This window comes from Cricetulus griseus, chromosome 4 (genome assembly GCF_003668045.3).
Source record: "Cricetulus griseus strain 17A/GY chromosome 4, alternate assembly CriGri-PICRH-1.0, whole genome shotgun sequence".
NCBI classification, from domain to species: domain Eukaryota; kingdom Metazoa; phylum Chordata; class Mammalia; order Rodentia; family Cricetidae; genus Cricetulus; species Cricetulus griseus.
Genome location: NC_048597.1, coordinates 26,360,639 through 26,387,827, shown reverse-complemented (window position 1 = coordinate 26,387,827; position 27,189 = coordinate 26,360,639).

The following is a 27,189-nucleotide window of genomic DNA, read 5'->3' as shown; positions in this document are numbered from 1 at the left end:
AAAGCTCAGGAAAAAGAGGTCAGGAAGACTATAAAAGCCTGAGGAAGTAGATGACAACAAACAAATAAATGAATAACAATACTACAGTAGCCTGAGTAACTGACCAATTCTGGCCCTAACTACTGAAGTTATGGAAAAAAAAAAAGTATTTTATTCTGTGTGTTATAAAACTAAATTTAGCTTGTTTTCCCTAATTAGTTAGAAAAAGATTAACATCCAAAATACCTATTCTATTTTGTTCAGAATGTACACTTGAAATATATGTCTCCAAGCTTATAAATATTAAATAATTTAGAAATCACTGGCAAAACACTGGGAATTTGAAAGGTGTATAAATTTCCATAAAATCATTCACCTAAATTCCTGGAACCACCTGAATAAATAAGTGAACAGCTTTTGTTCTATTAAATCTATACCTTAACATTCTTTGTGTATTTGTGCCTTATTTTTCCACCAAATACATTCTAATAAGCAAACTGTTATAGATGTGGAAAAACAATGTTGTGACAACAATCAAATTAAGAACATCAAGAGTGAAAAAATAAAATATCTGTAAGATAACTTATGTGTAATTGTGTAATTAAAAAAAAACTAAAATTTTTCAGTTGCAGAAACTAGCATATCCCAAATGTCATTTCTTTGAACATAATAGACTAAAAGAAACTTGCTTCACTGATTCAGAGATGTTTGAATGCTAGACCATACCCTCAGGAAAGCAGAATCAAAACAAATTCAAAGATATCCTGGGTAGATTTGATTAATTATTCATGCTACTAAGTTATGATACCATAACAGAACCCACAGTTGTGCTTTGGGAGAAAAGAAATACTTATTTTTTTTTAATTGGTCTTCCTTAATAGTGGCAACAGTCTCATTTGCATATTTTGAAAATATGCAAAATGTAGCATACAAAATATTTATAAACTACACAGAATGTGGCAGCAGGCCAGCATATTAGTATTACTACCATGCAAGGAGAATTTTACAACTAATAAAATACCAAAAGGTAGCATATTGTAATAAATATTTCGGTGTCTTTATAGTTACTTGAAATAGAGTAGCTCAGGATTTGGTCAGCAATCTTATGTGAAATTAATCTTTAGAATGCATAAATTGGTTGGCTTTTGGACAGTGACATGGCTCAGTGGGTGAGAGTGCTTCCTTCCAGGCCTTTTGATTTCAGTTGTGTCTATGGAACCCACAGTGTGGAGGAGAGACTTGACTCCCATAAATTGTCTTCCAACCCTGCACATATATGCTGTGGTATATATGTGCCAATAAAGTACACATGCAGACACACATACACACACAAAATGTAATAAAATAAAATTACACATTTTTATGAAAGATAATTGTAGATAGAAATAATAAGTTTTTGCTATTTAGGTAATACTCAATGTGGTTGTGAAATTAGTTTTTACAGTGTAACACATACATAGTTTCCACAAGGAGGAAGAACCTAAGGTCAAATCCCAGTGGCATAAATGCAGGCAGTTTACTTTACTTGATCTAATTGTCTGAAAAGATTGAGTCATAGAGAGACAGACAAAATACACAAACAACCACACACACACACACACATATATATTGACATAATTTTAAACATATGGTCTTTTTAAAAAAAATTATTCAAATTAGAAACAAGATTGTTTTACATATCAGTCACCATTCCCTCTCCCTCCCCTCCTCCCCTGCCCCTCACTGATACCCTACTTATCTAAAACCATTTCTTCTCCCTAGGGAGAGTGGGGCCGTCCATGGGGGTCTTCAGAGGTTTATACATATGGTCTTATATGTTCAAGCTTTACTGACATTATGTAGCTTAAATTAAATGGAGAGAAAACAGTTAGTTTCCTCTAATACAACCTGGAGAAGAGCATGATTCTATACACACAGGCACACACAGGCACACACACACACACACACACACACACACACACACACACACACACACACACACACACACACTATTCAGTATTTACTTGCCACTGGATTATTAGGAAAAACAGTAAATCTTGGAAGATGCTTTATACTACCAATGGCTGAGCATCATTCCAAGCTTTCATATTTCCTATTCCTTAAGAATGGATAGCTCCTCATGATGCACCAACGCACCTTTAACTAACATAAACACAATTCTTGATGGAAGTCAGTAAGGTTCAGTTGTCCTCACTGTCAAAGTGTTCTACCCCTTTGTTTAAAATCCTCTTAATCAATTATACAAATAGCTATACTTGCACTATCCCCACACTAAAATATACAAGTGGGTAAATGTCAGCTATACATTCCAAATGAGATTTGTATACTAATCAATACATTTCACTGAAGGTGTTACTGTTTACTAGATGATAACACAAATTGCAGCATTAGTTAACATTCCCACAAATATTGCTTGCCTTCAAATGGAAGTTGGCACTTTGCAATCAAAATTTACTGTCTACAAAAGCCTAATAGACACCTTTTTGTTACTGATAATTTTTTTAAAAATGAGTTTGCAATGGAAAGTTTTGTGAAATAGTGTTGTGTTTTGAAAGGATGTTTATGCATGAGTGAATGAGTGATGTTAGGATCAGAGAAACTAGAAAGAGACCCATGAGATGGAGAAAAAAGGCTGTAATTGAAGGGGTCATCAAGCATTAGAAATTACATGGTTTTTTAGTTTTATTTAGTTTTGATTCAGTTAGCCAAACTTATGGATACAATGATAACAACCAGCTTCACTGTATGAGTCTATGTATCCATCTTTTCTTCATTATCTACTCACCCCTTGCCAGGGCTCTTGGACTCAAGCCATAGAGTGGGCACCAAGGCTTAACACTGCCCACAGTCAGCCAGCTCCTCTTACATCCATCAGGAATCAAAAAGCATCCTACACAGAAATAACCACAGGCCAATCCCATAAAGGCCTTTCTTCTCCTGAGGTTCTATCATCTCAAGTGACCCTGGGCTATGTCAGATTGATTACAACTAGTCAGCACAGTGATAAAGTGTCTTAATTTCTTTGCAATTTTGCATTGAAGTAGTAATGGTCAGGCTTCCAAGCTGGATAACAAGGAGAAGGGTGCCCATCTCATGTCATGTTCTACAGAATGTTTGCTTTGCTCTCTCAGGGGTATTTTGAGTCTAGTTTAGGTATCTTAAAAACAAAATTACCATATAAGGGAAATAAATTTATAATATAATTAAGCAGTATAAGATAGGTTATCATTTAATAGGGTAAGAAGCCAAAGCCCTGGTTTTGGAATCACGAAACATATTCACGTGCTCTCTTTTACTAAAAAGAAATACACATTTCTAAGAATAATACACCAATTTATACTCCTTAAAACATTCACTGACTTATTACTATGGTTGATAGTTTTAACAAATAAACTTATCTAAATCAAATTCATGTTTGTTAAATTTTATTGCATATTATTAAGGTGACATATTAGGGATTCTATAAATTGGCTAATAATTCATAAAAATGACTAACAATTTCCACAGGCAATTTAAGGTAAATGAGAAGATAAGATAAAAAATCTACTTATGAAAACAATTGACTTTGTGAGCTAATAATTAATCTATAATCCCTTAAGTTATAAAGGCTGAGATAAATTATTTTTGTTCACATACTCCATATGACCAATTACTTGTACAGTAGCACTTAATCTCTTTAACTTGAAAACTTTGTAGAAATACTGCATAATAAATCACTATGTTGCATCTACTTTCATCAATATTAGATTGAATTCATTTACATTTTACTTAGGAATTTACCTTAATGAAAGACTTCAGACATTCTGTTATAATTGTTTGAAGATCCATTGGATCTATTCACACAAATTTTTCCAAAACCAAGTAATTGTAATTGTGAAAGTAAGTTGTTGGTTTTTTTCAACAAAGATAAGAAGATAGTTAAATTGGAGAAACAAATATGTTTCTATTTAAATTACATGATGTTTAAGGGTATGCAATACATTGTACTCAATGTAATGCTAGCCACTTCAAGTGTAAAAGACTAATGCAGTTGTAAAAGGTGGCAAATTCTCCAATAAATAATTTGATACAATGTAAATAATTTTGTTTTCAATGCTAATTTGACTTGGTAAATTTGCATATTGAAATGATACATTGGAGTGATTTTTCACTTTTTAAAATATATCCCCTGACTGCTTCTTCATTATATAGAGTCATAAATGTGTATGCTTATAAGGATATCATTGTAAAACATTAGTCTCCACTGAATTGGTTTTTTAATAAGTTTCCTCTTTACTTAAATTAGGGAATAAGTGGATTACATTTAGAGATATTTCCTGATGGCTAAGTTAATCTGATATATCAACTGTCCTTTGTTTCCTATTTAATCTGGTTCCTGATCACAATGGTATTAAAAAAAAAAGTACTGGCTAAATTGCTTAAATATTGGAAGCGTAGTGTCTTAAGGACAGTTACTATATTCAGAAAATTTGGGAAGAGTAGTCAAGTAAAAAATTATTATACTTCATCAGGGAAATTCATTAATTGAACTAGGTGATGTCTATCACTGACATTTATTTCTTAATGGTTTTCAGGAGATAAAAATGCATATGTTGATCACAAATCAGTAGTAACATGAGGCTGTGTGAACTGAGTACTGAGAAGCAAAGTAGAGGCTTATAATGTAGGTTTAGTTTGAGTCAAACAATTGTTCTAATGTGACAAGAATTATTTTAGAACATTTTCAAATTAATTTATATAATTATAAGACACCAGAAACTAGGGTGTAGAAATTTACTGCCTTATATGGCAATTCAGATGGCATGGTTATTTCTCTTTAAGTTCATAATTGAGATGGGATGGTTATTTCTCTTTAAGTTCATAATTGCATAAATAAAGGGATTGGAAGAAGTAAAAAAATAATAAATAGAAGGAGGAAATATTCTAAAATGTGCAATTATGAGTCATAAGTTGGGTAAATGTGTAAATACAATATTATACCATATATTTTAAATATATTTATTTGTAATTTATAATATTGTAAGGTGAAACATCACTTCTAGGAAAAGTAATAATATAAGGCCACATTTACTCTGGTACATCTTCATGGAAAAAAGATTTCATATAATGTGTTATTGATAATTCAGGCTAAAGTATCACAACTGCATTGCTCATCACTTGAGGGTACATTTATCTTATTGTGAATGAGACTAATTCCCCCCAAATGTAATTTAGGGCTAAAATAACATGTAAATGAGGAATTAGATATCTAACGATGTAGATGTATCTATTTTTAACTCAGAACCAAAAAATGATAATAGTCAATCCATATATTCTGAAGGCGATTATATTAAAAAATGACATATCTTTCTTCTACCAAAGCAAAAATATGCACACTAAAAAGTGATATTTAAGTTTTTCCTGTCATTTTTATAGTAGTAACACATTTTCTTCTACTGCACCTCCATGATAAAATATTTGTTTCATCCTTAATGTGTTCATTTAATTAACCATCCAGAACTTAAATAGTTTTGGAATATAATCTGGAATTAACTTACACAAGTTAATTACACAGAAATATTTTTGTGTAATACAAAATACAAAAATACAGGAATACAGAAATATATATTTGTGAACTGCAAGTGATGTATCTAAACATTGCCATCTGCTTCTGGCTAGTCACGAGGTTTCTAAGAATACTCTAAGACCATTAAGACCTGAACTAAATCTACTTTGCTTACATACCTTATTAACTAGTGCTGCTAAGCTTGTGAGCCACACTAAACGATAAAGATATTTTAGGGAACATCATTAAATATTAACACTACAAAAAGGAATCAGGATGCATAGCTTTTAAATCCAAGAATTTGATGTAACTTCTGGAGCATCTAATTATCTTCCCTTTGTAAATGAACTTGTCTAAAATCCTTCCTGAAGCATGTCATAGGATTCATGAAAATAAAACAGGAGATAAAACACTAGGCATTTTAGATGCCTTATGGTCTATAGGAAGCAGAATTCAATGGGGGAGAGGAATGCTATTCTTTTTTAAAAATGAGGAAAATAGTTTCAAAATGTATATTCAATAGCACTGTAAAAAATTTAGGCAAGCGTATATATCAAAATCAATTGTATTATTCAATAAAAATGAGCAATGTGCATCCGAAGTTCCTGTAATGATTGAATATGCTGTACCCCTATATGTCACTGGAATCACCAACAATATGTACTTTATCTCTAGAAATGAGATTAAATAGGGAAATTCTGTTTGATACAATTGTAGCTAAATAAATAATAAAAAGCAAACTATTTTGTCTTTTACAATCTCAACGAAAACATTGCATACAACTCATTAAAACTCTCAATAAAGTAAATGATAGAAAATTAGTGTCTATACACATAAAAGCCATAGTAAATGTTGATTATTTCTCTTAAATGATAGCTTAGGCCAACATTCATTGTGTTTTATAACCTTGATATAAACATATTACTTTCCTCTTCATAAAAGTCAGTTAAAATAAATAGAAGGATGCCACATATAATGTATAATTGTCTCTATCTTCTCCCCTCCCCCTCTTCCTCCCCCATTCCCTCTTTCCTCCTCTGCTCTTTCTGCTCTCCTGACTGCCCTGGGGATTAAAAACGGGACCATATGCATTATCGGAAAATCCTTTACCAAGGGCATCCATCTCCCAGAACTCTCCTTACACAAAACAAATGACATTTTTATTTATGGATAATTTTCTGTTTGTAAAAAAAGAACTTTAAATTATGGACAGTGTGAAAGACTTCATACTCAAATTACTGAATAAGTTAGTCTTAAATTTATCTCTATTAAAATAATACATTTTAAAACAATTGTTAAGGCCTCTTTTGTCTTCAAGTTCTTGCCCAACACATACTTAATTGACCAACAATGATTCAATAATCCCTTTCTCATAAACACAAATATATAAATATGATTAAGAATACTAAACTCAAGCTTATAATCTCATATTTTCCTTTAAAATTTTTATAAGCTTGTAGTGAAATACACTTTTATGGAGCTTAAAAAAGAGAAATGTGCTTTAGAAAACAGAAGACATCCTTCTCAATCTAATGCATTTTTGTCACTTTAATCTCTTGTGTCTAAAATATAGAATAATGTTCCACAGTAAATCTACCACCAACACACAACCAGTTTTCTAGGAAAAGTGATGCAGGAATTCACAAGTACCCACATTCTTGAATGTGTTCCCTTTCTCCCGAAATGCCTTGTAATGTTCACTAGGATTTCACATATATCCACTCTTTGAAAATTAAATATAGAAACTTACAGGAAGTATTCAGCTGCCATTTTTTGGTAATCTAAATTGATCCATTATCTTTCTTCCCACCCGAGGTTTTGAGTGAAGCTACAATCTGTCAGATTTGACAATAAAATGTTTCTAGGGAATTTTTTTATTTTAATGGTCTCATTGACTAAGATACCTTACATACTTCCAGAACTTCAGTTTATGCAAACTTTCTTCTGACTCAAGGCTCTGACCTCTCTTTTCTCAGATCTACATTTTTTTCATAAAATAATGAAAACATTCTATTGTAACTATTTATTGTTCCTTTGCGATTTATGCATATTTTCTTTAAATATTATAATACAATGTAGACAGTCTTTCTCAAACACTAAGAGGCTTTCTCTGAAATGTAATCATCAAGGAAGCTAGTCCCATTTATTCCAGGCTATAGGAAGGTGGGAACCTACATGAGATGAACTCTGGTTAGCAAGCACTGATGGTGTAAGGAAAGAGAAAAGGTACTAGAAAAGATATAGAACATATCAATATGCCCCAGATTTTCCATTTATCAAATTCTGCAATATCATCTGATCCTTTCCAACAACTCATTGATGACACTTTTAAGAATAATTAGCTCCTCCCTTTTCTTTTAAGTAAGGTGAGTTCAACTGTAAATATGGCTTCCATTTCTAGTAACAATTGTCTTGAATAGTCTTCTTTACCTATTCAACTTTGGTATAAATTTCACTTTAGTATTTCCTTTGCAAAATGCATCTAAAAACTATAATTATATTGGATTTCTAACAATGTGCAATTATATGAGACCAGGACCAAAACGGGAGATTGAAAACACATTTTAGAGATTGAAAAATCTTTTTATGTTAATGTATGTGTACACATATATGTGTGTGTACTATTCATACCTTTTGTGTCTTGTATATACAGCTTTTGTTTGAGTGTTTCTACATAGAAATATGAATAAATACTGTTAGTATCCATACTAAATTGAAGATATTTTCCCCTTGTTTTAGGTAAAAGTCTACCAAATCCATGATACCTGTGTATTATTTTTAAATACTTAAATTCCTTTTTGTAATTACTCTGGTCACTTTGACTTATGAAAATAAAGCCATTTCAGCAGAAAACAATCACATCACTTTGGGAATCCTCAAGTTGTAGACATTACTCTTCATGAGGTTGTTATATTTGACCTTTCAAGATTAAGACAAATAAGTGATATTAAACACACCATGTGCCACTAAAAGTAGTAATGTAATTAAATATTTTCAAACATAAATTTTATGATCACTAATAAAAATGAAGAACTGCATCAGTAAAATGGATATGACCTTTAAATTATTGACAAGAAACTCCCTCTCTCTTCAGATATTCTGGATATTTTCCTCAATTTTATTCCAAGAGAGTTAGTAAAATGAAACTTTTGAAAACTAAATGCATTGATCCAAACAGTTGACTTGATCAAGATTTTGTTCTATTTTTTTTCCTCTGAGAGGAAAACAGTGTGGTGTTCTTTGGTAAGTTTTGTAAATAAAAATGTTTGGTAAGCATTTATTAAGACAGATTTCAATCATTGCCAGACACTAAGTCCTAAGAGTAGACATGGCTCTTTCTTTTAAAACCATTCTTACCAGACAGGCAAATTTACCAAAAAGAAAATTGTATATCTTGTCATAGTGTAGGTAATGTTAAATACACATTGAGAAAACAACAAAAAAATTAAAAATAAATAACACTCTGCTCAATGGAGGTGTAATAGATGGTTTTCAAAAAAAAAAAAAAAAAAAAAAAAAAAAAAACAAATATGTTATGTTCCCTGTTAGGTTTTCTGTTTCACTGTGACAACTATGAAAAGCAGGAAACATATTGTAATTTTCCCACATCTTCAAATGATGGTAAGTGGTTTGTAATTAGTCAAGACCAGGAAGGCATTGTGAATGGGTACGACCTAGCATTTCTCCCTGGGCTCTACTCCCATGAGGGACTAACTCATCAAAAGAACACCTTTTTTCTTCTTTCTTTCTCTCATTTACTTGAAATTGAGGCCTAAAGACATAATCAAGCAAAACAACAGGTGTCCCCTTGTCTCAAGTGGGCTATTTGCATTTCGAAGTGCCTCTGAATTCTAGGGGATGACTTTTCCAAGGGCTTTAAACACCTTTCCCGAAAAATCACTTTGGAATTTGCTTCACAGTATGTTTCAATAGAATTGTCTGTTTATTACCATAAAGATTTGTCAAGTGACTGTTCCCAACTGAGATTTCCGGAGACACAGGGCCATCCATCTTACATAGCTATGCAGCTACCCCAGGAAGCCTCTCAGACCAAATGCATCAAGCTTAAGCAAACAATCAAACTAACTTAACCTCTTAGAGAAATGATAATGAAATCGAAAAATTAATGGAACTTAACTAACAAAACACCATTGGTTTAAATTGGTTTGTTTTATATGAAAGAATGAATTTTCTGACTGTGTCAAGTGAGTGCTAGACTTCAAACAGCAAAACATTAGGAGTTTTTGTTTTTGTTTGGTGGCTGGTTGGTCATCTGCATTTTAGACAGTGGCATAATGCTGCCCATTCAGAACTTGAACTTTTCATCCTTCTGCCTCAAACTGCTGAATCCTGGTACCACCCATGTGCACCACCAGCATGGACAGCAAAATGTGAGCATCCTCTACTAAACTGTGTATATCTACAAGGACAGGCTAGGGTTATTGGCATTCAAGTAAACAAAGGCCAGCATAGTGTTTCCAAATTTCAAATAAAGACAGTAATATTGAATGTATACTATTGTATTATAAGGAATTATCAAGCAATATACTCCATTATCATTATCAATATACTCAATGTATCATTTCAAGTTAATAGACTTTATAATTTCATAGGTATATAACAGTAGGGAAATTCAGATGTAAATAGGTTAATAGAGAATCATTCAAAATTCATAATATATAGAAGTAAATAGAGCATTCTATAAATTAAAATGTCAAAATTTTAATACAGAGATTGGGTCTTTTAGGAAGGAGAGATGAGTACATTCTTAGAGATTCCTGGTCAGTGACAAAAACATGAAACACAGATTGATGTAGAAGGAAACAGAAACAAATCTGAAATGAGAATAGCAGATTTTGAACCATGAAAGCTACCTAAAGTTTTCAATTGAGGAAGACAAACCAAGCATCATATCAGAACATATGAATAATTTTCCTAAGAATATAAAATATAGTCACTAACCTCACATGCAGGAGAAAAATAAGGAAAACCATTATTTTCTCCTTGAAAAATTATTAAAATTCATTATAAAGAAATTAATTTAAAAGATACATATTGATACAAGTATCCCAGTCTCTGTTAGCACTCTACAAACATACTTTTGTTGGAAAATAATTCATTAGTTACATTATGTTTGTCAGTTTTAATCAAGTACAATGCCATGCTATAATCTGACAATTATAATTCAGACAAATGTATTTTTTAAAGGCACCCCGAGGCTTAGTGTGACATTCTAGTCTGTAGTACCTACTCTCTTTCACACTAATCTATAATTGATGACTTATGACATTACCATTTTCAAGCCATTAGTTACACAATAACAATGTTAATTGAGTTTTAATTAAGTTAGCAATATTCAGACTTAAGAGCAATTTGGCTTTTGTTCCCCCTCAGGCTGACATTTATTGAACTTCCTTTCATTTATATATATCTTAAAGAATTCTTTCTTATTTTCAATATGTATTTGTGACCACATATCTGCCATAATTTGCAAAAGAGTAATATTATAAAGTCTATATCTTTGGGTATGTGTTATTAAAATGCTTGTATTATAACAAACATGAAAAAAACAATGGCTGGGGCAAAGTTGTAACTTTTGTGATCAAAATTATTTTATTATTTTTTCCAATCTATTCTCTAATTTGGACTCTAGTAGTATTAAGAAGTTTTCATTCTTAATACTACTAGAAACTCTGCTTTTAGGGCAGGAGTAAACCTGGAGTGTCTTTGGTACCATCCACCTGTTTTAGGAGACAGGATTTCTCAATGAAGCTCCCAAGTAGTCTCGGCTGTCTAGTTGGCCAGACCCAAACATCCATGTGTCTCCACCTACCCAGAACACACAACCTCACCCTGATTTTTCAATGGGTTTCCAGTATCATACTCAGTTCCTCATATTCGCTTGCTTTCCTCAGTTGTCTTCCCATATGCATATATTCTTTATTAGTGATTAAAAAGATCAGGACAATTTTGGTATCAGAAAATTGAAGTTTAAGCACACTTTTGGAAAATTTTAAACTGCTTCCAAAAAGAAATAAAATACAAATCTTTATGCAATAAAACATGTATGTATTATGCTGTCAGGGTTTGTTAGATGGTTGGTTCTTGTAGGTAAAAGCATGGTATCATAAGAGCTTTGGCTGTACTGCTTCACGGCACAGCATCTCTGCTTTCAATCAGTCTATATAAATAAACTCTAACATATCACAATAATGAACTTCACATCCATCCTGTCTAATTTATTGCCTGCACTGTCCACACTACTGGTCCCTCAGTTCAGATGCTGTAGCTTAGCTTCCACTATGCTCACAAATGATAACTGTCCTCCCAGTACACACATGCTTCTACTGAGATCACCATCTGCTGGGCAAGGACACTAACCATTGTCTCAATATGAAAGAGAATAATTCAGTTAAGATCAAGTTAAAACATGGAGATGGGGAGACAGCTAGCTAATTAAGAATGCTTCCTGAGCTTCGGCAGTACATGAGATCACTTCCGGAAACTAATGCTGTTTAGTTCAAAAGCCTATAGTTCCAGTCCCAAGGAAGTAAGCACTTTGCTGGCCTCTAAGTACATCCACACACAGGACACACACACACACACACACACACACACACACACACACACACACACACACACACACACACACCATATTTTCAGGTGGCCCTGTCAATAGCAGGCAGAAGACCATTGCCATGTGAAGGAAATCTATGAACTAGACATCTATAGTTCAAACTGACAGTATTAAAATTGACATGTTAAAGATATGAGTCACTGTTCCACTAGCATTTGACAAGCAAAAAATTATAGAAGGAAAACAAAAGACAATTACAGAAAATGAGATACAATAATATCACAAAGTTGGAAAGTACAGGTCCAGTGGTCACACCTACAATCAATGCCCACACCTAAGGCTCATGGACACTGCAGAAGAGAAAATAGAATGGTTGGAAAAGTCAGAAGATCAGTGAAAACATGTCTCCTACTAGTGTCAGTGGCTACACCCATATGGTCCCAACAATACAACATGAGGAAGGACACCAACAATAGATATGCCAAAGTGGATAGGGGAATTCCCACAAGGCTTCAGTCTACACGAATTAACTATATAGTAAGAACTGTTGACAGAGAAATAATCTTTCACAGGGAACAGAACACATATTAGTTATTCAATCCAAAATATTCAGCATAGAAAACATACATAGAAGTAACATGAAACACGGCAGATTATATTTAGGGACACACAAACAAACCCAACCTTATATGCAACACATGATTTCATGTTTGTTAATGAAAAATGAGCATTGATCTTGAAAGAGATTGAGGAAGGGCATATGCGAAGGTTTGGAGGGAGGAAAGTGAGGGGAAATAAATGCAATTACATATAATCTCAAACATAAAAGAAAAGGAGTATGAGGGCATTAAACATGTTCAGTGGCACAAGATGGTTACATACAAGCTCAGATTCCAATCTTGACCCTTCTCTGTCTTACTGAAGAACCTAGACTAAGGCATTTTTTTTCTTCCATCTTGGAAGACAAAGAGATGCATGTGCTGCCCTCACATCTATTCTCCAGCTCACACTTGCTTCATAAATAATAGATATGCATTAAAAACATTAATGAACTTTCTACTTTTAATGTCCTGACATAATTCAGACCTTAGAACAAAATTATCAGGGCAACAGTGATAATTCTAATTAGCAATTCATCTGCTGCTCTCAAGGGTCGTTTTTAAATTCTGCTTATTCTCTGAAAGCATTTTTGTCCTCAGAGTGACTGTCATTTACCAGAATAGTTACATCAGACCTTGTAGGATACAAGAAAGTGGGACGTATTAAAGCATTCCAGGAGTTAAAGAAGGAGTGGGAATTTATCAGAGTTAAATTGGCCATTAATTCATCATTGACTATTCTCTCATTTGAAATTGTAAGCATTCTAGGTAGATACAAATGAAATAACATTTAAGACTCATTAAGCACTTGCAGGATGTTTAAAAATAGTGAAAGGGTCTTGTGTAAAATGTTCCACCATGGATATATAAATCTCATTATGTGAATATCCTCCATGTGAACATTAATATATAAGATCCAAGATCTAGATTCCCCTAATCAATGTCTAAATAAGCATAATGCACAGTCATAGAAAATGGTGGTGTGCCTTTGTATGTCAAGCAGTATATTAACCAACAATAGTTTTAATACTGGTCTCATAAATCAGAGAATGGAGTCTTGGAAAGGTTAAAGTATTTGTCTGGGAGCACACAGTTAATAGGTGGGAGAGCAGGGTTTTAAATACAAATTTATCTCACAGGAGCTCTTCTGCTCCCTGAACTACTTAGGCCAATTATTGACAACAAGCACTACAGTTCCACAATGCAGGAACCAATTCATCATACTGAACCCAGGTTATTTTCAGAAGAAAGAATTCAGGAGCCTTGTCTGGCCTGGCTGATTACTGTTCCAGTAATTTCCATGTTCAGAATTCACCTTTGAAGACAGTAAGCAACCATGGCTTAATTTCTTAATGCACAAAGTCAGAGTAGAGGAAGCAGAGAACCTGTTACTAACTGCTCAGGGGAACTTAACACTTCTGTATTCACAACCAACTACTCCCAGATTTTCTATTTTTTTTTGTCTAGATAGATACCAACTGCACACTTCATACTGTACCCACCAGTTCAGGGTTGTGCCTCCCATAGGCACAAACCAAGTTTCTCCCTCTCTCCACACACCTCCTGATGAGCTAGGCTCACAACCCTTACTGTGAAATGACCTGACATCTTTCTCTGTACATATCAAGTTTAATCACTCACTAGCTTAGTCAGAGCAGAAACCTCTCCAAATATCTCTAATTGAACTTTGGCCTTTTCTCATAGCATCATATTTTATTTATCACAATTAAAATCTGAAAGTTTTTAATGGCCTAAAAATAAAATCATCTGAAAATATTAGATGTACTTCCTTCCCTCGGTGTTATATACACAGTGGAGAGAATTCAGGAAGACTCATCTCACATGGAATAAGTTATATAGCATAATTGTGCTAACAAAATAAATCAGCTTTAAAATATATGAAGAAATTTATGAATTAAATAGTTGTAATATTATATTACTTAGATTTTCTGCTCCTAAGATAAACTCATTTACAGAAAACACCTAACCACAGAGGGGCTTTACTTCACATCACAAACTACAACCCATCAACAAATTCCTGCTACCAAGCAAGAATTCAAGAAAGGAATCTTGAGGCAGGAACTGAATTGCAGAACATGGAGATATGCTGCTTACTGGCTTGCTCAGATTGCTTTCATAGACAGCTAGAGACTCTCAGTTGGCACTGCCCACAGTGGGCTGGCCCTTCCCACATCACTCATTATCCAAGCAAATGGTCCCAAAGGCCAATCTGATGGAGGCAATTCCTCAATTTAGTCTCAGTCTTTCCAGGTGACTCTCACTTGTGTCAAACTGACAAAAAAAAAAAAAAAAAAAAAAAAAATGCCAGTGTAAGTAGCGATACTGTATATTCAGTGACAAGATCAAAGAAGATTTTTGTTTTAGTTTTAGATTTCTTTTAAAGTGCTGTTCTCAAATGGATTTCTTTTCTGAATTTTAATGTGTTAGCTTGGTAGGAGCTTATTCTTTGTGTTTAGTACCCTTTTGACTACCACACCATCAACACATAGCCTCTTGAGTAGTAGGAATCTTATGTGCCTCATTACACTACATACAAGCAAATACACTGGAATTTTCAATTGGATTGATGAGTAAAAGTTGATCATGAGCCCGTATTTACCTTGTTTTTTCTTTCTTTGCTATAAATAATTTTTCAACCAGCAAAACTTTTGGCCTTGGATAGTTAATGACCCAGACTGAATCAAGGAAGATTATGGTTGCAAGGCCAGTGTGAGGTTCTGTGGTGTGACTCTGTCTCAAATAAATGGTAAGTTATTAAATATACAATCTTTAAAAGGTGGAAAATTAAGGGTGAGTTCAGATTGCAATAAAAATATCAGAGGACTGAAATATTTGTGTGTAGGTTTTATGTATATGTTAAATGTGTTATTATTATAAACCCAATGATAATTTGATATATAAAATATGTAAGATATAAGCATATGTAAAAACTGAAGACATGTACATATACATGTGTATGTGAGTGTGTGATGTTCATTGAGCTATTACTATTACAGCCTATTACCTTTCTCTTTATATATGTTGAAGGATATTAAGACTCAAATACATGCTTTATTTACAGAGTCTAATTATGTTTATGTTTAGCACAATAGATAGTTCCTGACATATTAGTTTGAAAAAATGAACACTTATGAGTATTTTATATAGAGTATTTTAGAAATAAATGACTATTCATATGATTATTTTCATAAAAAACAATCCATCTTGTTTTTATGACAAATGTTACTTTGTCTATTATTTTTCAGCAAAATGCTGATGACAGAGAATCATTAAATCTGTGCCATTTTAGAAACCTGTGAAGTAAGATCTCAGTGATTCTCCAATAAGGATGCCCACCAATCATTTAGCATTTACATCAACTTTGAAAGTGGACAGGTGATAAACTGATGCTATTTAATTGATAAGCTTTGTTAGGAAATTAAAGATGAATAGGAGGTGTGTTATTATTTAAGGATTTAAAATTCTATTATTGGTTGGACATAATGGCACATGCCTTTAATCCTAGCACTCTCAAGACAGAGACAAGAAGGTTTCTGTGAGATCGAAGCAGTCCTTGTCCACAAATGAAGTTTCAGGACAGACAGAGCTGTTACATAGATACAACCTCTATTGAAACAAACAATAACAAAAGCAAATTTTGTCTCTGAGACAATTGTTATGATGGAATTTGATCACTCACTCCTATTTCAATCCACCATTGCAGTCTAAAATTATAAATAAAAAGATAAATCCTAATTTAACTAGTATTATTGTTGTATTTAATGATGTTAAGATTGATATTGTTGTATTGTTCAGTAATGTTAACATTAAAATAGTTAAGTAGTTACAGAAATATAAACAATAAGCAGAATAATGTAACCTAAAGTTATAAAATCTATAAGAAAAGTTCAGTTTCTACCATGGGCATAGTGAAAAGTAATGAAATATTAAAATTAATCAAATATTTGTTTTCTTGAACATATTTAAGGCAAACTTCTAGAGTGTTTCAGAACTTATGAATTGTTTTTTTTTCTTTCAAAAATAGAAGAAAACAAGAATGGAGATACCATAATAGAGGGAGACATTTTAGATTTACAGAGAAATCAGGAACTAGGGAAATGTCTTGAGAGCTACAAAGATGACACCAGCTAACAATTAAGAGACTACCTTAAATGCCCTCCCCGGATAATGAAATTGATGACTGACTTATAAGCCACCCAATAGCCCTCATCCAGCAGCTGGTGGAAGTAGAAGACACCCACAACTAATCACTGAACTGAAGTGGAATCCAGATACAGAGAAGGATGAGTGAAGAGCAAAGGGGTCCAGACCAGGCTGGTGAAACCCTCAGAAACAGGTGACCTGAACATCTGGGAACTCTAGCTCCCCAGACTGATAGCTGGGGATACCAGCATGGGATTGTTCCAGACTCCAGAAACTTGGGTTTCAGTGAGGAAACCTCAGAAATCTACGGGACCACCTGTAGTAGTTCAGAACTTCTGTAAAGCAGTCCTTTTCCATCTTAACATTGTTACCAATCAATAATTCATTTATAGATCCCCTAGTCTATGTGCCTATCCTTGGCTATACAGCAGTAAACATACTTGAATAATGGATTGGAAATTTTAAATACCTTAACCATTAGTTTAAGATATGAGAGTTCTGTGTTTTTCTTGACTCATATATGGTGAGCTGTGAAATGAAATAAAAGAAAGAAAGAAGACGGCTGGTACAATTCAAATCTGCTTCAAACACTTCTGTCTGTCATATGGAATAATACCTATTTGTATAGACCTCAGGAAATGGGGTAATAATGGATTTAGTAGACAGCTGGTCTAATAAGTCATTTTCTTTTCATTTTTTATTAAAATATCCTTTCCACAAAATTCTCTAGACAACATAAAGAAAGCCTTCCCATGCATGTGATTGAACAAAATCTCCTTGTCAATAAATATCTTGATTTTTATCAACATCTCATAGGCAAAGTATTAATGGAAGTCGGCCACCAACATCTACTGTATAGTTAAGTAAACAAGATTGTCTGAGAGTTGGGTGTCTATTTTCAAATAGAAATGTTAGTTAAAAACAAAGGCAGAACCTCAAACTTTCAAAAGCAGGAAATTTTATATTTTATAAAATATGATAATCAATATTTACAAAAGACCCATGCATGCAATCATAACTATGCTATTCAAGTTGATTTATTAGACAAACATTCTTGATAAACCACATTTGCAAGGTATTTGTGAAACAATCTTATAACTCTCTGGCAGATGGTGTTTATTTGAAAATTATGTGTATGCTTTAAGTGATTTAAAAATTACCTGATTTTTCTTCAAAGCAGAATTATTTAGGACTTGCCAATTCATAATAGGAAAAGAATTTTTAAGTGAGGTGATTGTGTTCAGAGTGACACTCCAATTGCAATTATTCTTTCTACATAATCACATTAGGATTCACTAAATTGGCCCTGTGAACTCATGGCCACAGATTTCAAGCAAAAATCCAGTTGAACCTTGATTTCTTTAATTCATCTTTTTCACCATCAAAACAGGCATCACATAGTGTAGATACTAATTTTTAAGGTAAATTGAGCCACTTTGTGGCTTAAGTCTCAGAGTGAAGAGTAATTGCAACTTTATCATCCTCACTCACTCTGTAATATTCCTTTCATTAGGAAAATATTGTACATGTACCTTAGATATTGAGGAAAAATATCATCCACAGCGTTGTAAAATTTGGGGAACAATATTTGACTATGGTTACTTAATGAATTATTTGTTAGCACTGAAGTATGAGGATTTCTGGGATTTTTGCTGTTATTTATAAAATATGATTTGCATAATTTATCCTGTCTTCAGTTTCTTCTGTGAATCACTGTCCAAAGTTCTTGTTTCTCTATAATATTAAAACCATGTATGACTAGTAAACTTAAAAGTAGTATCAACATTGCTATAATTGTATATACTAGAGCTGGCATAATAGCTAAAGCGTGACCATGCACTTTAATTCATTGGATGTTTGTATTCTTTCAATATTTGCATGTATGAGTCATGAATATAGATGTCAGAGTAAAACTTAAGTGAACTGTTTCTCTCCATACATCATATAGGTTTCATGGGTCAAATTCAGGCTGTCACCCATTTTCCATCTCTCTTGTCATCACACCTGTACCCTTAATATACTTCTTAATCTGAGTCTTGGTGAATTATATCATTATGTCTCAAGAATTCTAATGAAAGGCAAGTCTCAACCTAATGCATTCTTTGTTCTGACTTGCTTTCTTCTAGGTACACAAGTCACCAATTTCTCGCTCTCACTCTCTCTCTATCTCTCTCTCTCATGTTCAAATACATGTTTACAGTATCATTCCATTTAAAATTATATTTTTCTTTTGGATTCAAAAATTAGTATGTTTTCTTGTTCACATAATCTTAAACTTACTTTTTAATTTCTTGACTTTATTTTTTAATGTGACAAAATGTGTGATATGGTGTTTACCATTTGGCCATTTCTAAGTGCACATTTTGATGACATTAAGCAGTTTGTGTGTTGTACAATCACTTCTACTATCCATCTCTAAAACTTTTCATCCCTACTTATGTTTTCACTCTTTCTCTGAGCCCTGATAATAATAGTCTACATTGACTAAATGAATTGTACTACACTAGGTACCTTGTATGGGAACTGTCATATATTTGTACATTTATGTTTGCCTTATTTTGTTTAACACAATATATTTAACATTCATCCATGTGAGAACAGGTATAAAGCTGTAATTATTAAGAATGGATTTCAGTTTTTCACTTTAATAAACACTTGATAGATATTTGAGTTATTCCCAAAGTTTTGTATTTGCATAATGATCCAAGTACATGAATGGATGAATATATTTTTGACTCCCTACTTACTACATTTATCCTCAGTAGATATTGTTGGGTTGTATTATAACTCTATATGTAATTTTTTGTAACTTTGGTACTGTTGTCTAGAGAAATTATACCATTAATGTATTCTGCTAGTAAGACCTAAGAATTTAGATTTCACCATGTCTTCTGCAACAGTATCTATTGCTTGTTTATATTATAATAATAATTTCAAGGTATAAAAAGATTTTGCACTGTGAGTTTAATCTGTATATTAATTCACTTAATTACTCACTTTTACACAGGGTTTCTCTATGTTGATACCATCACCAGACACAATAGAATGGCCTATGTTTCAGATAGTCCTACTTAAGCCAGCTGGCTTTCAGAGTTCTTGTCATAAGATTGCACTATCATACATAACTTACTTTGGTCTGTATATTTTTAATGACTAGTAATTTTGAACTTTTTTAATGTGCATATTGACAAATTGCATATCTACATTCTTCCTTTTATTAACAAAATATAAAAATATGAAATTTACTTAGTATTTATTCTCCAAAACCACTGTATCTCTATGTTCTTTCACTATTTTCTACAAAAATTCCTATACATAAGGAACATTTATCTATGTGTTTTAATGACAGGCACAGAGTGGTACTTGCTTGTATTCCCAGAAACTTGGTAGACTCATAGAAATTTATCTGGACATCAGTACCTCAAAGCAAGATTGTGCCATATTGTGAGACACTATTTCTTAAATAATGAAACAAATAAGAAAAATAGAAGGCTGGGATTAAGAGAAACATAGTTCAAATCTGTCATTTGATGTCTCTCTTTGTTGTTTTGTGCCATTCAGTTGATATCTCACATCTTTGAGTTATTATTTCTCTCTCTTTCCTTCTATTTTTCCTGTTCCTTATACTGGTATCTTTTGTCAACACCTCTTTCATATTTTGCAATTCCTGTCATTCATGAAGGCATACAAACCATGGATGAAAAACCTTGATAACACAAATCAGTGTTCTCCAGATTTGGCAATCTATTTGTTGAATGCTGTGTTTAGAAGTTTGTTTTCCTTTTTTTTTTTTTACCATATTACTTTCTGTTGCCCACCCCCACTTTTCCTATTAACCTATGTTTTCTTTAACTGACTAGTATTCATTGTCCTGTTTCCTATACAAGTTTTCTTAATAAAATGAAAGTGTTTGGTTAGATGTTTACAGCCTAGATGATCATCAATAGAAATGAAATGTGTCAGATTAACCTTAAATTTAGCATATTGTAAGAAGATGAACAGCATATTATCTCTTTAGAACTTTCCTAAAATAACAGAGATAATAATTAATATCAAAAAGGTGCAGAGAAGATAACACATGACTTTTAAAACTATCAGGATGTGATGGTTTCTGCATAAGAAAATGATGGTAAGAATAACAGATATGACTTCATCTGTCCTCTGTTGTGATACCAAGCTTGGTTTCAAATTAAGACAAGCTTAACGGAATGAATGGACACTTGATATTCACAACTATCATGGACTTCATCTATGTTTTTCAAACAATGGTCAGAAGAATGTACTCAAGTGTTTGAACATCACAAAATTAACCATTATATTATTTAAACTATCATTTATGTTTTATATAATTGTTCTTTTTCTATATACTGGGTAAATAAGCAACCAACAATTTAGAGTATTGCTTACCAATATCTAAATTCAAATATAGAAGACAAATTTTCCAAGATGTAATTATATATATCCAGAAACATTTAACATATTTTCAAAAAGTATGAACTTTGAAACTATATTTATTAACAAATTTACAAACGAGCAACATAAACTTGCATTTAACTGGTTATTAATCTGGATAAGTTTTCTAAGTCTAAGAATTTTCTGAACCTTTTCAGTAGTTAGAATTAATTGTGCTTGACAAAACCAAATTACCTTGTTTGAATAAAAATAATTTGTACTTATATGATTGTAAAGGGTAATTTCTCAATACTAGAATTACAGCACTTAAACTGCTGATCTTCAAAACAAAGTAGATAAGGTGTTTTCTATATTTCTTTATCTTTGATAAGTCATACACATAAAACATGCATCTTCACACTGTGTTTACCTTATCTTGTATTTCTAGGAAAAGTACTTAAAATGTCAAAGTAAACATAGTCTAACATAGTTTTTTTAAGTATATATTTTAATGCTTAAAGAAGATCTACTCTAGGCAAATTAAGACTAATCCAAAAATATTTAATTCAGTTTCTATCCTGTCACACTTAGAAAAAAATAAATCCTACTTTGGTTTCTTTCTTTGTTATTTTAGTATAGTTAAGTCAAATATTGTGTATTTTGAAAAGTTAATAATTTAACAGCAAGAAAGAAATGAAAGTCTTTAAAAGAAAAGAACACAATTATATTAATTATTGCAAACTTGAATGAGTTGCTTGCCCTGTTTAACATGTAACCTATGACTGATCAGTTGTGTAGACAAGCAGAACCTAATTAGACATGCAGAACAAATGGTATTTAAAACAGCCACAAAATCACATCAGGACTACAGCTATTTTAAAAGAATATTTGCATCCTGATGTGGAAAATAAATAGTATAACAAGAAAGCCATGAAGCTACTGCAAGGAATTACTTTAATAATGGAGCAGTGTTTTACACTGGAAATAACATACAGCAACAGATTCTTAAAAGAGATAGTAAAATAGTCACTACACTCAGGACCAGGAGAGAATAGTACAGGCTTCAACATGAAAACAGAGGTAAATCATATGCAAGAAGAAAAACAGTAAAGAATAAATAAAACTCAGTTTTAAGTTTCAAAGAGGAGAATGGTTAGACAGATGTTAATGCAAACCCAATATTCCTCTGCCTTGTTTGCATGAAGACATTTTGAGCCTGCTAAACCTGAGCTGTTGTGTGAGAGTTTTTGCAGACTGGGCTAAGAAACAACCACTCACACAGAGCAGCTGCTAGAACATCAGTGAGGCACAGTGCTATGAAGAGTCAAATTGAAAAAGAAAAGAGTGTGAGTGTAAATGGAGCTGAGAAAAACAGAAGAGGGCAATAGGGCTGCTTGTTATCAGGAAAGTTGATGAGATATGTAGATTAAAAACAACACAACTAAACCCCTCATTTTGTTCAATTAGTTCAAAAGGTTTAAAAATAACCACTATGGTAATGACCAAAACATTCATGGTTTAGTTCATTATTTCCTCCTTAACTTATTTTAATTATAGTGAAGAAAACAAGCAGGGTACAAGGTTGTGTTGGCATGTGTGAATGGATTAGAGTTATACAAAGAAGTCAGGTTAACAGAAACAAGGATAGAAGAAGAAGATATAGAATTCATTTCAACTAGGCTGGAAAGAAATAATATTATTAGGGAATTTCAGTCAGACAAAAGAAGTTAATACAAATTTGGGGTAACGTTGACTCATGGGAGAACCGGTTTTTAGTTTATAAAATACACAACAGAATAAAAATGAAAATAAATGGATTTCCTGGGCTCAGATGAACAAGCTGAAATTTAATACAGTAGTCTTAACTTGTTTTTATGATATAGTAAGCAGTACAACTTTGACCTTAACACAGCAGAAAGGGCATTTGGCAATAACTTATATAAAATGGAATCATAATTGAAATTTTGTTATATTTCACAATATTAGGGAGCTATTAAGACATAAATTAGATTTATGCTACAGGGAAAACTATTCTAGAATTTTTCCAATTACTGCATGGCATTTTTCTAGGCAAACCATTTGAAAGGAGTGTGACCAGTATCAAACAATCCACTTGCTGTCATCCTTGGGAGGAAAAAGAATTACAGGTGTGTACCCCCATACCACCACCGGTCACTCAAAAATGTAGAATTCTTTATAAACAAGGTGCTATGATTTTATAAATCAGATTATAACCATTTTTAAATTTCTATATATTTAAGAGTAGGTAAATTTTTAGCACATATTTTATGTATATATTTTGGGAAGTGATTAATAAGTTAGCTGTTTTGCAGGGTTTTAGCTATGTGTGAGGTTTGATTGAAATATCATGAGAAGTATCACATTTGATCTTTCATTGGTCAGATTTCTGTTCATGAAATGACAGAAAAATAATAGAAAATAATATGGACTTATAATTGACTGATACAGACTTTAAACATTCTGAATCTCTTCTGTAAAATTTAAATAATAATAACTTGTGTATTCTGTGGATAAAGAAAGAGAGGAATCATGGATACAGAAATGAAAGAAAAAGAATTTAAAGTTCTTTGTCACTGCAATATCAGTTTGACAGAACAATTAATGAAGAGATGACAATGACAAGGTGGGGGAAGTGATTACTATGAGAGAAAATCTGTTCACTGTAGCCCTAGAAACAATCAATACACACACAACTCTCTAACATTCAACTAAGATTGGACAAATACATCTGCACACCCTGTGCATCTCTGAACCATCCCCATTACTCTGAAGACACATGTGAAATCAATAGCCCAACACTTAGACAGTCCAAATTCTTGGATGATATGAAAAGAACATCAGGGTAAATATAGAGTGAATTTAGAGTAGGTAGTATCTATTAGAAATAATGGATATGGTAACATACAGTCATTACACAGTATACAATTTAGACAGGCATCACTCTTCTGTCTCTGGCAAACCTGTCTAACTGATTTCAGTGTAGAGATCCCACTGGCCCTCTGATTCAAATAAAGGAAAATAAGAGCTTGGAAATCCATGGAAGCCTTCATCCCACATATTCGATCTGCTGACAGTGGGGCTGAGATGTTAATGAGTGGGAGATGTTTGGTAATCTAGCGAATTCATGCTACTTTCCCTACTCACCAGTGCTTCCCAGCTGATTTTGAGACACATAGTGCTGTGCACCATGTCAAAAACAGAGAAAAGAAATCTGTTTCTTTGGGAAAGTTAAATTAAGCAAATTTCTTTAATATGAGTTTTCAAGTAAATTTCTTAAGTCAAAGGACATTAAGTTACTAGACATATTAATAACACTTTATGTGAATTTGTGGACAATATACCTGATATCATTGTGAAGAAAATCCAATGGAAATGTTTAAAAGATGAGAAAGATGGCATCCTATACAGTTTTTTTATTTGTTTTGTTGTTGTTTTGTTACTTTTTTTTTTTGAGACAGGGTTTCTCTGTGTACTTTTATATACCAGGCTGGCCTCAAACTCACAGAGATCCGCCTTCCTCTGCCTCCCAAGTGCTGGGATTAAAAGTGAGCACCACTGTCACCTGGCTTTTTCTTACTCTTTTATACTTGTCTTGCAATAACAATAGCAATATTCATTTCTGTCACAATTCATTTCTGTTGTGTATATTCAGCTCTGAATTTTGTGGATAGATATATTCATGTGACTATAAAATAAACATTTTAAAATGGTTGTTCATAAATAAGAGTTTATCTATATACATGATTGAACCATATCAGTAGCTGAAGGTAAGCACTAACTCACTTGAATTCATTAAATCTAACTTTTAGCTGATCATTGCTGTGTATGTATAAATATATAATTTCATAGAATAATTTTAAGTGGATGCATATATACATATGTGAATGTATTTCTTTATTAGATGGGACAGGAGATACAAGCATCTTGGGCTTGTAGTTCCGCATTTTATCAGTTAGGCTGAAGTGTGAATAAATTTAGGACTTTATTTTAATGAGCTTGACAGACATCACATTTGCTTCATTATATTTTAATTTCATTTTAAATGGAAACCCATTATTCCAGCGCACAAATGGTAATATCACTTACATATTCATCAGAGACTCTGTCCTGGAAGCACCTCTCCTCCCATCCAGCATGGCTGATTGCCTTACTAACAGTGCTGCCACAGTGTCTCTTCCCATTTACTTCCTACCTTCTCCATTTACCCTCTTTAGAAAAAAACACTGGCAAAGAAACTCTCTTGCTTTCATAAAATTGAGCACAGTGTATATAATATCTAATGCAATCCTTGGCGTGCAGAATATTTTATGTAATAAAATTTGTAGTAGTAATCATGGAAATACTTTTGAGCTAGAATTTCAAAACATTATTTTATGCAAGTGGTCAAACTTTCATAAATTTTCCCTTCTTTAAACCCACTGTTATTCCTAATCCCCAACTTCTTTTTCTCTCCTCTAATTTGTGATATTGTTTGAATAAATTAAGCTTATAACCAAATACTCACAAAATGTAATAGCTTGTATGAAAATTCCTTGGCTTGTGTGAATGCCTCTTAACCTAAATATTATGATAAAATTATGTTTTGTTAGTACCATTGACTTAGTCCAGTAAAATCTCAGTATTAGAAGCCAAGTGGAAATAATGCTGGGCTGCAGCTGGAAAACATCTCTGGAATTATATTAAAATGTAACAAATTTTAACTTTATAGAGGAATAAATGTTAGGATAATAATAATAATAATAATAATAATAATAATAATAATAAATGATAATAGTAAAATGGATCTTGCAATATTCTGGAGTATCAAAGGGTACAGAGTTTTCATGAAACACAAAGATTAGCCTCCCACAACTGTATATTTCAAAGAGAAATGAAAGATAAATTGTAATCACGATGCAATACATGATTACATTAGTTATTAAGACAACAGGAGATCATTGGAAGGTGGGAAATATTATTATGTTACGGCAAATGTTATAGGTATTTTTAAAATTGGCTTAGAGTGTCCCTGGTCGAAGATGAGCAACTCTTTTATTAAGAAGAGGAAAACAAAATTATCAGGACAGTAGAAGAGTGAGGCAATATTATATTATATTTTAGGAAAACATTAAATCTGAGTCAGAATGTTCAAACCCCAAAATGATATGTGATGCCAAAGGCTCTGTGTAGAATAAATTGTGTATATGAAGTAATAATTCTAGCGTTCTTTCATTCACTCACCCATATGAATTGGATTCCTGTAAGATGATGAGATGATCTGATGCCAAGTTTCAGTAGCAGTGTTAGGGGCTAAAGATTTCATCTTGAACACAAAGATTATATCCTTATATGGATATGAATTGACATCAAGGTAGCTTACACATAAATGATTGCTAATTTACATATATAAAATTATACAGATGGTCCTGGGCTTACAGTAGAATTAAATCCCAATAAAAGCATCAACATTTGAATATTGTCCATATCATATGCAGACTAGCCTATTTACACTTAACCTTACAAATTATCTTGGAACACCTTAAACATATTAAAACGATATACACTATCTATCTTATTAGTCAACAACATCTAAATAGAATTCATTGCATATAAAAGATTGGCTAGGAAGTGTAAACTATTGGAAACTTGAACAAAATCTATGCAACCCTACACTATGTAGATTGTTTCCACGAATGATCATGCATTTATTTGAAGTTGCTGTCATGTTTCAGCAATGCTAGAGAACAGACTTGCAGATATTCCTAATTCAGGAAGATATCAAAATTCAAATTTTAATGCATGATTTCAGCTAAACATATATTGCTTTAAAAGTACAAACATCATAATTCAGCATACATTTAGGTGGGACATTCCTCATATAACTACGAGCATACTTTAGAAGAGATGACATTTTGGGAAACATAAAAGTTAGA